The sequence below is a fragment of the Nannospalax galili genome, unplaced genomic scaffold (genome assembly GCF_000622305.1).
Source record: "Nannospalax galili isolate Female #2095 unplaced genomic scaffold, S.galili_v1.0 scaffold829, whole genome shotgun sequence".
Taxonomy (NCBI): domain Eukaryota; kingdom Metazoa; phylum Chordata; class Mammalia; order Rodentia; family Spalacidae; genus Nannospalax; species Nannospalax galili.
The window spans coordinates 2,257,725-2,269,839 of NW_008360329.1; positions in this window are offsets into that span (position 1 = coordinate 2,257,725).

Genomic DNA, 12,115 nt, shown 5'->3' on the forward strand with positions numbered 1-12,115 from the left:
TGCAGTCAAAATATATAAGGAGAAAGTTGTAGGCAACTTCTAAAAATAAATTTCATTTTATAATAAATTTATACAAAATGATACAAGTTTCCATGTACTCTTTGCCTACCTTCTCTTTATTAGATACTTTTCCGTTACTGTGATAATTATGTACCATGACCAAGGCAACTTATAAAAGGAAGAATTTATTTGAATTTAGGTTCCAGAAAGGTAAGACTCCATCACATAGGGGAGGCATGGCAGAAGGCAGCTGGAGCAGAAAGAGAGCTCAATTTTTCTAACATACCCAGGAAGCAGAGAGAGAAACTGGAAGTAGGGCAGGGCATGAAGGATCAAAGCCTACCCCCAGTGACTTCCTAGCAAAGCCACACCTCCTACACCTCACCAAACAGCACCACCAGCTGGGGCCACATATTCAAATACCTGAAGCCTAAGGGGGACATTCTCACTCAAACCATCACATTCCCCTATTATTAATACCCTAAATAACTACAATACAATTGCAAGTTAATGAACCAAATTAACACAGCAGTTTTAGCTGAAGTCACTTGGTGTTAGTGGAATGTCCTTCCCTGCCCTTGGACCCATCAAGGAGGCTAGCTAGCATTTAGTTGTTCTGTTGCCTTAGGCAATTTCTCACACTTTATTTGATGACCTTGAGAGTTTTGGAAAGTACTGGCTAAGCATTTTGTATAATATTAATCGACATTCTTTTCTGGTGTTTTTCATGATTAGATGGGAACTACAAGATTTGACAATGAAGAGCTCAGAGGAGACACACCAAGGGGACGTATCATTGACTCATAAGCTGTCCTGGATGACCTGGCTGAGGTTGTAAGATTTGCATGTCTTTACATTACATCAGATAGTATGCTGGATGTTAAACAAGTAATGATGATTTTTGCCCTCACTGAGCACACAGCTAAGTAAGGAAATTTAAACAAGTATATGGTTCTATATCTAAAATAAGAGCACCTAATTTAAATTGGTGAGTCTCTAGAAAATGACATTTAAGTAGAAATATAAGCCATACATGGGAGAAGGCTACATGAAGAGATTTGCAAAGCATGCTTAAGATGACAAGGGTGGTAGAGAGAGAGGGAGAGGGAGAGGGAGAGGGAAAGAGAGAGAGAGAGAGAGAGAGAGAGAGAGAGAAAGCTGCCTTAATAGTCTCCTGAACATAGACAATTTTCTTCCTATCAGCAGGCCATCTGGTCTCCCTTTTTATAATCACTTGCTTCCGAAACTTGCAAGTGTAAACATTGGCTCATGTTCTTTGAAGTGTAAATCTTTGTAATCCTGTAAAGACTTTCTCCAGGTAGTAGGTGAGGGAGCTGAGGTGGAAGGAGGCAGGCTTTTGGATGCCATCATTGAAAGAGAGAATGTTCCTATTTCCCTGAGGCTGCAGGAGGCTAGGATTCTAATTTCACAACACTTCATTACCAAAGCCAGATGTTTCCTTTTACTAACCAGCCAACCCCCTCTCCTCATACTTTCTCCCTCACTCTCCCAGTGCTTAGGACTCACCTACTTAGTTTTTTTCAGCTGAGTGAGTTTAATCTCTCATCTGTTGTAGTGTCTGCAGTAAATTCCTTCCATGACATTTAGGCAGTATTCAGGCCACTCAAGATTCCAAAGACCATAGGAAGAATATGTAACTCAACGTAAGAAGAGACTAAAAGAATTGGAGCATGATTGGCTTATGAAGATAAAGTTTCAATGTTTTGCTTCAAACACTGGCGCAGTGGCTAGTTTTAGACAAATTCTCTAGCCAAGGAATGAGGAAAAACTAGTTCAAAACTCTATTCGAAGCTGGGCATGGTGGCACATGCCTTTAATCCCAGCACTCAGGAGGTAGAGGCAGGCAGATCCCTGTGAGTTTAAGGCCAGCCTAGTGTCTACATAGTGAGTTTCAGGCTGGTTGGGGCTACAGGGCTGCAGGGAGACCCTGTCTCAAAAGACCAAAAACAAAATAAACAAAACAGACAAACAACAAAACCTTATTTGAAGGCATTAGAGAGTCAGAAAGTCCATGAAGACTGAAGAAGTCAAATCTCCAAGAGAAAAAAAGGAACCAAGATTTCCTACGACATCCTACTGAGAATCATCTGAGTGATCCGTCCAGTGGCCATGTGATGGGAATGCACTTGAGTGCGGTTTACGAAGGACTCAGGTGCTGTGCACATTCCACACTCCTTTGGAACCCTGACTGTGCTTATGACTGTTTTGAACCACGAAACTTAGAAGTAATGTTCTGGAATTTCCAGGTTTAAATATGAAGAATACTTAGCTGCTTGTTTCTTCCTCCTTGAAACTGCCACAATACTGTGAGGAAACTCAAAAATACACATGAAAAAGCCCAGCAAGAAAAATAGTGCAGAGGAATGGTTATGCCTGCACCAGTCACAGTAGGCAATAGCTGAAATTGCCCAAATATTTTCAACATTAAAATAAATAAGTACAGTGGGACACAATCATACAATAGAATACTAGCGGAGATGAAAATAAACTACATGCAGTAATACAAATTAACATAACACTGAACTAAAAATCAGCAAATCAAATCTGCAACTGTAGATAGACGCCTTAGGACAGGTGGGACACCATGCAGGGACCATCCTTGGACTCGCTTCTGTCACTGGTGATGCTTCAGTGCTACTTGAATGCTACTTCCACGAGTATGTTCACATTGTAACAATTTGTTGAGCTGTTTTCTGTATTACAGTCTAGCCATGCTTATCACAAAAACAATTTCAGATTCGCCCAAACTGAAACCTTTAGCTTAATCATGGCTGAGCATTGGTTTCGAACAATGCTTTAGGAAGCATGAATGTAAACTGATACTGGATGAAAAAGGCAAGTTCTTTAGAGAGCAATATATACTCAAAAGAAACTGTGTTTATTTAAAACAATCTTTGGTATGATCCATGCGTTGTAGTAAAAAAAAAAAAAATCCATTTCCAACACTTTTTGTTCTCTTAAACAATTTGGAGTCATGAGACTTGGGGTCTTTGCTGCTGCTCGCCTTTTCTTCTTTCTGGCTAGACCTCAGTTCCTTTGCCTTGACAGCCACTGTTTGTTCAGTTGTAGTAAATGGATTGTCTTCTGGGTCAAAGCAGTTCAGGCAGAAATGTTCAATTACTTTATCTTTCACATTTGTTTTATAATTTACATCACTCTACCCAGTTTATGTCTTTACTTGTCATGCTCTGACCGCATGGCTTTCAATCAGAGGCATGAAGCTTTTTAGTTTTCTCAGAGGAAACAACCTTGTCTCCCTATCAGACATGAGTATCAGAGAGAAATGTGGCTTTGGGTGAAGCCTTTCCAACTGTTCACTTAGGGCCATTAAACCTTGACAGCTGCCAACCTTTAAATGATCCTATGGCGTTAACATTCTGTGTGTTTCCTGTTACCTGGCTGGTTACAGAGGTTGGGCTCTGCTGTTTCTTCTCCATGGAGATCCTATGCACCCCCATCAATGGTCACTGTATATTTTTTCCCATCTGTGCTTTCACTGAGCTGCTGGGTACATTTCTATACTATTTATTATCATTGAAAATAATAACTATGGTATTATTTTGCTTTTTGACTTTGGTTATATACTCCAGGAGATTCTTGCTATCCTATCCCAAAACATGAAGGCATAAGGCTGACCCTCCAAAGTCACAAGGCAACGCTGGTTTATCAGACACTTTCAGCTTGGAATTTTCTTTAAGAAGAGCTATGCAAGCAGCAAAATAACAGGGACCAGGCTTTCCATCATATGGATCACAGCCTTTACAGAGATCAAGTAACAAATAAAGTATACCTTTGAAGAACTACAGAATTCTCCAAGTAAAGGACTTTAAAAGATGTACCTAAATTTTGTCATTTTATAGCCAAGTCAAATAAATGGTGAATAACTGCTCTTCCCCCCCCAAGGAAATAGCTAAATCAATACCAGAAGCCAGACCTACTTTCCACACACAGTAACAATCACTATAACAGAACAGAAAATCCAGCTGTAAAGTTGACATCAGTCAAATCAGACTTCCACCTCATAATTCCATTTATTTATCAGGCAATCTAAGATTTCTTCAATGGGTAATATTGTATGACCTTCCCTTAGCTCACCACCAGATCCTTAGAAACAAATGTCTCTAAACATCTCCATGATAACAGTTTAAAAGAGGATAAAAATAAAGGCTAAATTATTTTCAATAGAAATAGGTTATGGAGAAAATTGTTTAGCTGGAATATATATTTAAAAAGAAAGAGAAAATGGGAAAGAACAGAAAGGAGAAAAGAAAACATAAAGGAAAAGCAAGAAGTTAATCAGTAATCGTAGAATGAAACCAAGTATGCTAGTGCAAGTGTGGGGTCCCAGCACTGGGGAGGCAGAGGCAGAAGGATCACAGCAAGTTCAAGGCCAGCCTGGTGTAGACAGGGAGTACTTGGCTAGCACTCTACAGAATGAGACCCTATCTTAACAAAATGAGAGTAAAACAAAACGACAAGTTACAGAATGGAATAAAGGAGACAAACAGGGCAAAAATAAAATATAAACTGTCCTCCTGTGGCAAAGAAGGTGTGTTATAAAGTGGAGGCTATGCAAGAAACAGCATTGTCTTTGGGGGCACCTCTGAATCACAGCTACTCTTCCACATACAATCTGCTGAAAGTGTACAGAATGTTAACATAATTACAAATTCATGTAAGTAACACTTTAAGTGAATCTGAAGCTTCATGGATGACAAGGATGCTTTTTATATTTAATCAACAACTCCAATAAACAAGTGCCAACATTTAAGACAGTATTAAAAATTACATGAAGCAGAGCAAGCAGAAAAGGAAAATAGTATTGTTCGAGAATGAATTGAGAGATTAGGGCTTTAGTCAGAAATTTAAAATATCGCAGATTTCTGATTTACCAGAAGAAGTCCTTTTAGAAGGTAAATTGGTCATTAATCAATTAATTCTATGTGCTTAATAAGCAACATTTTGACTTCTTTTAAATAAATTGAGTCCTTAAGCCAATTATTTGGACACATACATAGGAAACCATTGACATTTTCCTTCCTCTCCAGTGACTCAGGCAAACAAAGTAGAATTGATTGTAATCCTTGCTTCATAATGAACTAGTATGACTTTTCTGTGGGAAGGCCCGCTTAATACACATATTATTTTACTTTCACATTACAAAAAGCAACTACTTCAAAAATCTGTCAACCAACCAGAACTGAAATATTATGGGTAACTATCCTTCTCTGCATCTTTCTAATGGTAACTTAAGGTAACCATTATCATTTATGTAAATATAGATATATAATTTTGTTATACATATAATTTTGTTACATGAGTATAACTGAGTATTTTTCCTTCAGTCATGAATATTATACCTGAGGGAAAAAGGAATTAACAGACATCTCTCCTCAAATAAGAACAGAAATAACAATGGCTATGTAGCCATCTAGAAAGCAGATTATCTCTCATGGCTAACTTTGAGCCCGTAAGTTAGGAAACCTTGCTTTTCCAAGACAAAGCAGGAACACTGGCTTCTTAAAACTGTCACTGAGTACAAAATAATGAGCTTAACTGTAACATGTTCATACATGCACATCATGCACTTTGTTCGTATCCACACCCTTGGATAGATCATTCAGTCCCAGAGAGTGGGCAGTTCTAGCCACATGGAAGAAGAAAGATCACTTAGTAAGTGCACACGGTATTGCTCTAGAAATGTGAGTTTTAGCAGTCTTATTGATGTTTGGTTGACAAACAATGAACAATATATATTTAAAGCATAAAAGAGATCTTTTAAAATACACAAATATATACAACATTGTACATATCTGCATATTGTATGTGACTGCAACTGAGATAATGAACAAGTTCATTATCACTGAAATTTCTCTCCTATAATCTGTTAGTTTTTGCATTTCCTACAATTAAAGTAGAATCATGCTTATTCTTTTGGTCATCTGGCTTCTTTAAATCAGTATAATTGCCCTGAGATGTTTTTTTTCCTGTTGTTGAAGCCATAAATAGCTTATAGGTTTTGTTCATCACCTGTGTTGAGTATTATAAATATACTGCAATTTGTTTACTTGCCTGCTGAAAGATGTTTGTATTCCTTCCAGTTTTGTACTATTGTTGAAAAAACTTCTATGAATATTTAAAAATAAGAATAAGGGGTTGGGGATTTAGCTCAGTGGCAGAGCTCTTGCCTAGCAAACACAAGGTCCTGGGTTCGGTCCTCAGCACCCCCCCAAAAAATAATAAGAATAAAAATATAAAGCAGGGTAAACCTGATAATTTCTGTGATTATGACAAGTTGATGATAAATTTTGTGTTAATTCATTAATTTAATTAGGATAATATAGTTTGATGAATAGTAGGCAGGTGAAATAAAAAATCACACATTTTTCAAAGACAGACATGGGTGCCTCACCCCTGATTATTGATTTAGTCATGCCACAGACATGTAGCCAAAGTGATCATACATACAGCAAAGCTTAAAAGACCTCCAAGCCATAGCCTTGCAGCATTGCAAGGTCTGTATCCAAAAATCTAATGTCTTTTATGGTAGACATGGATTTTCATTAAACATATTTCTTTCTTCAGATTGTGTTCCTAGAACAAAATTTTCCCCTTCCTTTGTGGTTGCCTATGGCTATGGTTCTGAGTTGTATTTGATGGGCTGTGGGAGGAAGCCATGCATGCCCCCTGTGTCAGGGGCATGCTCCTCGACACAGGAAGCCTTTTGCACACTGCTCTCTCTTAAGCCCTGTCTGCCAGTCAAGGGCACTGAAGCCCTAAAGGGTGGTAGAAATCAAATGGAAGTGAGCCTTATTTCAAATCACTTTATAGATGTCTGTTGCTGAGCAGTCACATTAAGAGTTATTGGGCAATAAATAAACTTCTATTGTGTTAAACCTCCAAGAATTAGGACTTATCTGTTTCCATGGCTGGCATTTACTATATGTGATATTCTGCCTGCACCTGAAAAGGGCTAAATCCCAAAGCTGTCCTTTTCTTGGCACAATAATTGTAATTATGTAAGTAGTGTATTTGTAGCAAAAACCCAAGGTTCCACTTTTGACTTTGTCCTTAAACCAATAGATATTTTAGGCACACATTCCGTTTGGGATTCATGAAGCAGCAGAAAAGCAAATGGATGGAGCCATGATTCTTAGAGATGGGTTTTAGAGTCTAAAGACACATAAGAGGCCAGGAACCATCTTGATACAGGATATAATGATACTAAGTGTTGGAAAGCAGCACTTAGTGAGGAGTTAAATGACGACTTTCAGAGACACCTAAAACCAATACAGCACTATAAAACTGATCTAAATAGTCCAGAATAATCCAAAGAATCTCAGTATTTAAAGGCCAGAAAATACTTCAATTATTCACCTAAATATGATTTTACTTAAATGTATTAAAAGTCATAGACTCTTTTTAAATAAGGATGTAAAATGAAAAAGAATATTTATCTTAGAGTGGTGACATTTTGGAATTTTATGAGATAAATGTCTCATTTTATAAGTATTCAAAGAACAATAACTGAGTATGCAAAGTATGCTGTTCATGAAAGTGTCAGCACTAAGCACATACTGAAATATCAAGTAAGTGGGGAAGTAATTTCTAAAGAACTTGTATTAGTGTATTAGTCAAGGTTCTCCAAAGAAACAGAAGCAGTAGGATATGTATAAATATCTCCTTCCAAACAAATGTATCCATCCATCTCTATGTATCCTGATCCACAGATGTTCCTTGACTTAAAATGGGTTTTAGATCTGATAAAACCATTGTACATTGAAAATATGAGGAGTTAAAATGCATATATTTGATCTACCCTGCAGAACCTCACAGCTGGGCAGCATTGTGTCCTGTTGTGTACCTCTGCCTTATGCTCCTGATCACGGCACTGACTGAGCTTATTTCACTACCATTGCCCCAGCATCACAGAGGAGTATTGTACCACATATCACTAGCTCAGAAGAAAGTCACAACTCAAAAGCAAAGCATGGTTTCTACTGAACCTGTATCACTTTCACACATTGTAAAGGTAAAATACTGTGAATTAGGCTATCAGTTATGGATCATCTACCATCTACATTGATACATGGCCATGATATAGACTTGTATATCACATATTATATAAAATTTGTAATACTATCATATCTAACACAGTATTACAAAATTAATGTTATATATGATATCATTTGGAGTTTTATTATATTCATTTACTGCTCAGAAATGTAAAGTTGTAGGTTTCTTAGCTTCCATGTAAAGGTCTGGAGACAGGCAGCTTGCCTGGTATATGGCTTCTCTCGTTGGAGTTCCTTTCCTATCATTGCTCTACCGCCTCTATACAGGTAGGTGGAGAGAATGGGCAGGAAGAAGTGGAAGAAAGGGCACTCCGCAACAGCTTCTTGTGAAAGTAGATAAATGAGAACGGACACAGGCTTCTGTTGTCATCTTAGTCACAGATGGGCACTCAGCAGCAAGATGCAAAAGAATTTGGGAGGTGGGTAGGCAAACTTAAAGAAATGCAAATTTCTTTCCTATGAAATAAAAGACTTGGAACAGGAAGATTGAGAGTAACCTGGGGTATTTGGCATATTACAGTGTTAAAATTTCAATAACCTGGGGCTGGAGAGATGGCTCAGGGGTTAAGAACACTGGTTGTTCTTGCAGAAGATCCGGGTTTGAATCCCAGCACTCACATGGCAGCTAACAACTGTCCGTAACTCTAGTTCCAGGGGATCCAACAGTATCTTCTGTCCTTTGTGGGCAATGCATGACACAGGTGCACTTACCTACACGCATACACATAATATAAAATTAATAAAGAAATTTTTAAAAATTTTTCAATAACCTACAAACCAGGCACTGTTTTAATTAATCCCCACAATGATACTAAAAGAAATATTTCCAGCTAGAAAACAAAGAAATTAAAATTCAGCTGATAATTAAGCTAAGATCATCTTTTGATGTAAGGAAAATCCATTATTTTTCAGTAATTGATCTATCTTATCAATTACTAGCTATGTGATATTGTACAGGTCATGACCATTTTGACTATCAATTCAGTTATCTCTAAGAGTCCATAAAGATTCCTACCTGGCAGTGCTGTTCTGAATATCTGAATAATATGAGTGTCAGAAAGGACTCAAAACTGGGGGGCGGGGGGTGATAAGAAAAGCCGTAACCATGGTGATAACTATGGTAAGGAATACATGCCAGATTTCATTCTCATTTCCTCTATTTTTTTCTTACATTGTGCTGCTGCTCAAAACCTCTCCATGATCTCATATCTCATCAGTAATTTAGTATTTTATTTTTTATTAAACATAGACCAGAAAGCAAGGAAATTAAAGATGCTATTTCAATGATGTTGAAAGAGCTCATTAACATTACTAATTAGTACAATTGATACACATGGTTCAATAAAGTAGTGTTTTATAAAATGTCATTTTTATCTGAGAATCCCTGATCTAACTGAAATAACTCACTGCTTTACTGCCCAGATCATTGGAAACTTTATATTCAGCTAACAGTTTTCCCCACAGACTAGAGCTCAGTGTTGCAGCTAGCTTGGTTATCAACAGACTCTATTGCTGAGCATCCGGCTTGATGTTCAGGCTTTGTTTTCATCTTGTTTTCAAGGTTTCTGTAGAAAAAAAAACCTGGAATTCTTTGGGTCTTGAGCATCTCCTAAACCCTAATGAATTAGAACCCATCCTAGTGAAAACTGATCTTCTGTCTATTAATAATTCTCCCATGCTAGTCTAATCCCCCACACAAGTATTTCACTCTCAGCCCTGTCTATTCTTATGTCTCCATGGTAATCCAGAAGAGTTATGACAAACAACAGCCCTCTCATGTTAGGAGTTCTGTAACACATTCTGCCTTAACTAAATTTTATATATAATATGTATAAGTTATAGATAGATTGATATATATTGATTGATATATATAGATAGATATTGATTGATAACTAGATGATAATGGATAGATGATGATGATGATAGAAACAAAGGAATCAAACCTGAATGAATTATTTCCTATGGCTCTCCACTTTTGCCTGCAGACCCAAGCAAGCTTATCCAATAGAGTCTGTATAACTAAAAGCTGAGGCCAGAAAATATAAGAAAGAGGCCCAGGGCCTCTCAAAGATCAAGCAAATTTCAACCTCTGTCAGCATCTACCAACACCCCTTGCCTGGCAGGGGTCAGCATCCCCTTCTTGTTGAAAACAGCAGAACTGACCTCCAAGTACACTTTGCTTAGTCATGTTGTAAAAGTATATTTAGCTGAGTTGCATGATACAGCAGATGACGTCACTTTTGAGTCAACACTGGCTTTTAATCAGGTTTGTATTGTTCAGTAGAACTGACAAACTGCATCGACAGTATGGCCTTGGCAGGATCCTAGGTCCAACCCATGAACTGCTGAAGATTCAGGCTTATCTATGAACTGACAAAGCTGCTTACATGTCATCATAACTCCATTAAGAAACCTTTAAAACCAGAAACAATTTCTTGGTGTTTCGTTTTTACTCTAATAAATGCACGTGACAGAAAACTTATATTTTCGCTATTCTTTTTTAATATTTTATTTATTATGTTTATGTGTATGACTGTATAGCCTGCATGCATGTAAGTGCACCTGTGCCCTGCAGTGCCAGTGGAGGTCAGAAGAGGGCATCGAATCCCGTGAAACTAGAGTTACGGACAGATGTTAGCCACCATGCCGGTGCTGGGACTCAAACCCTGGTCCTCTGCAAGAGCAGCCAGTACTCTAACCTCTGAGCAATTTCTCCAGCCCCCACATTTTTGCTGTTCTTAAGTATACAATTCTGTGGCACTAAATACATTCACGTAGTTATGCAACCATCACCACTCGTCTCCAGAGCTCTTCACCTTACAAAACTGAAACTCTCCACCCAGTAAGCAGTAACTCTGCATTCTCCTTCTCCAACCCTGATCCCACACACACTCTACTTTCTGTCTCTATGACTTTGGCTTTAGATATCTCATATAAGTGCATTCACACAGGATTTGTTTTCTTATTTGCTTGTGTATCCTTTGCTTAATCTTAGAAACAATGAAATATAAAAAATATTTTAAAATGTACACTATAAACCATTTGGGGCTTTGAGTTTCATCTGGATATGGTCTCACTTTCAAAGTGGAATATTGCATGTTCTCAAATAGGCAACATGCAAAATATCAAGTAAGGAATCAAAGCAGTTTAAAGCAAAAAAAGGAAGCAAAATCCCAAATTCCATAGAAAACTGGATAAATGGACGAGAATATGACAGTAATTTCATCACTTTATTAAGGGTAAAGATCTATAGCATTCCTTTTGTCTGATAACGTTATGTCTATAGTTTCAAAAGCAATCTACACATTGCATACTTCACTTCTAAGTCCTTTGCATACATAGCCATTGATTCAATTTGGGATCCATTTCACTAGAGCCCTCAGATCCAAAAGGTAACCACATATAGTGAAGGTTCAGTACTCCATTAGGGTTTCTTTTGTTAAAATTTGCTTACATTAATCTGCCATAAAATAAAATGCTAAGTAGTAATAAGTACTTTTTGAGTTTTGTTTGATTGCTTGTTTGTCTGTTTTTGAGACAAGATCTCACTATATAGCCCAGGCTGGCCAGGAATTTGCTGTGTAGCTCAGACTGACCTCAAACTCATGATCCTCATGCCTGAGCCTCCTGAGTGCCAGAGTTACAAGTATATAATAGTAAACCTTTACTATAAATTAAATTACAATAAATAGGTAGACACAAAGAGATGCTATTTCAAAAAGCTGAGGAAGAAAGAAGTTTAAAATAAGTACTGCCCTCAATTCATCTCAATGAATCATGGCATTATATACTGAAGTGTGAATTAATAGGACAGAGGAGAAGTAAGAAATTTGTGAATGGGAATCAGGCAGTCAGAATTGGACATTTGAATGCATGATTCCTACCAGAAATTCAAGTAGAGAAGTTAAGTAGGAAAAAAGTTGACACAGTGGTCCACAGTTTAAAGGACAGCTCAGCAAGCAGATACACAGTTGCCAACCATCATTATATAAGTAATATTTAAAGTGAAATATCCAGAT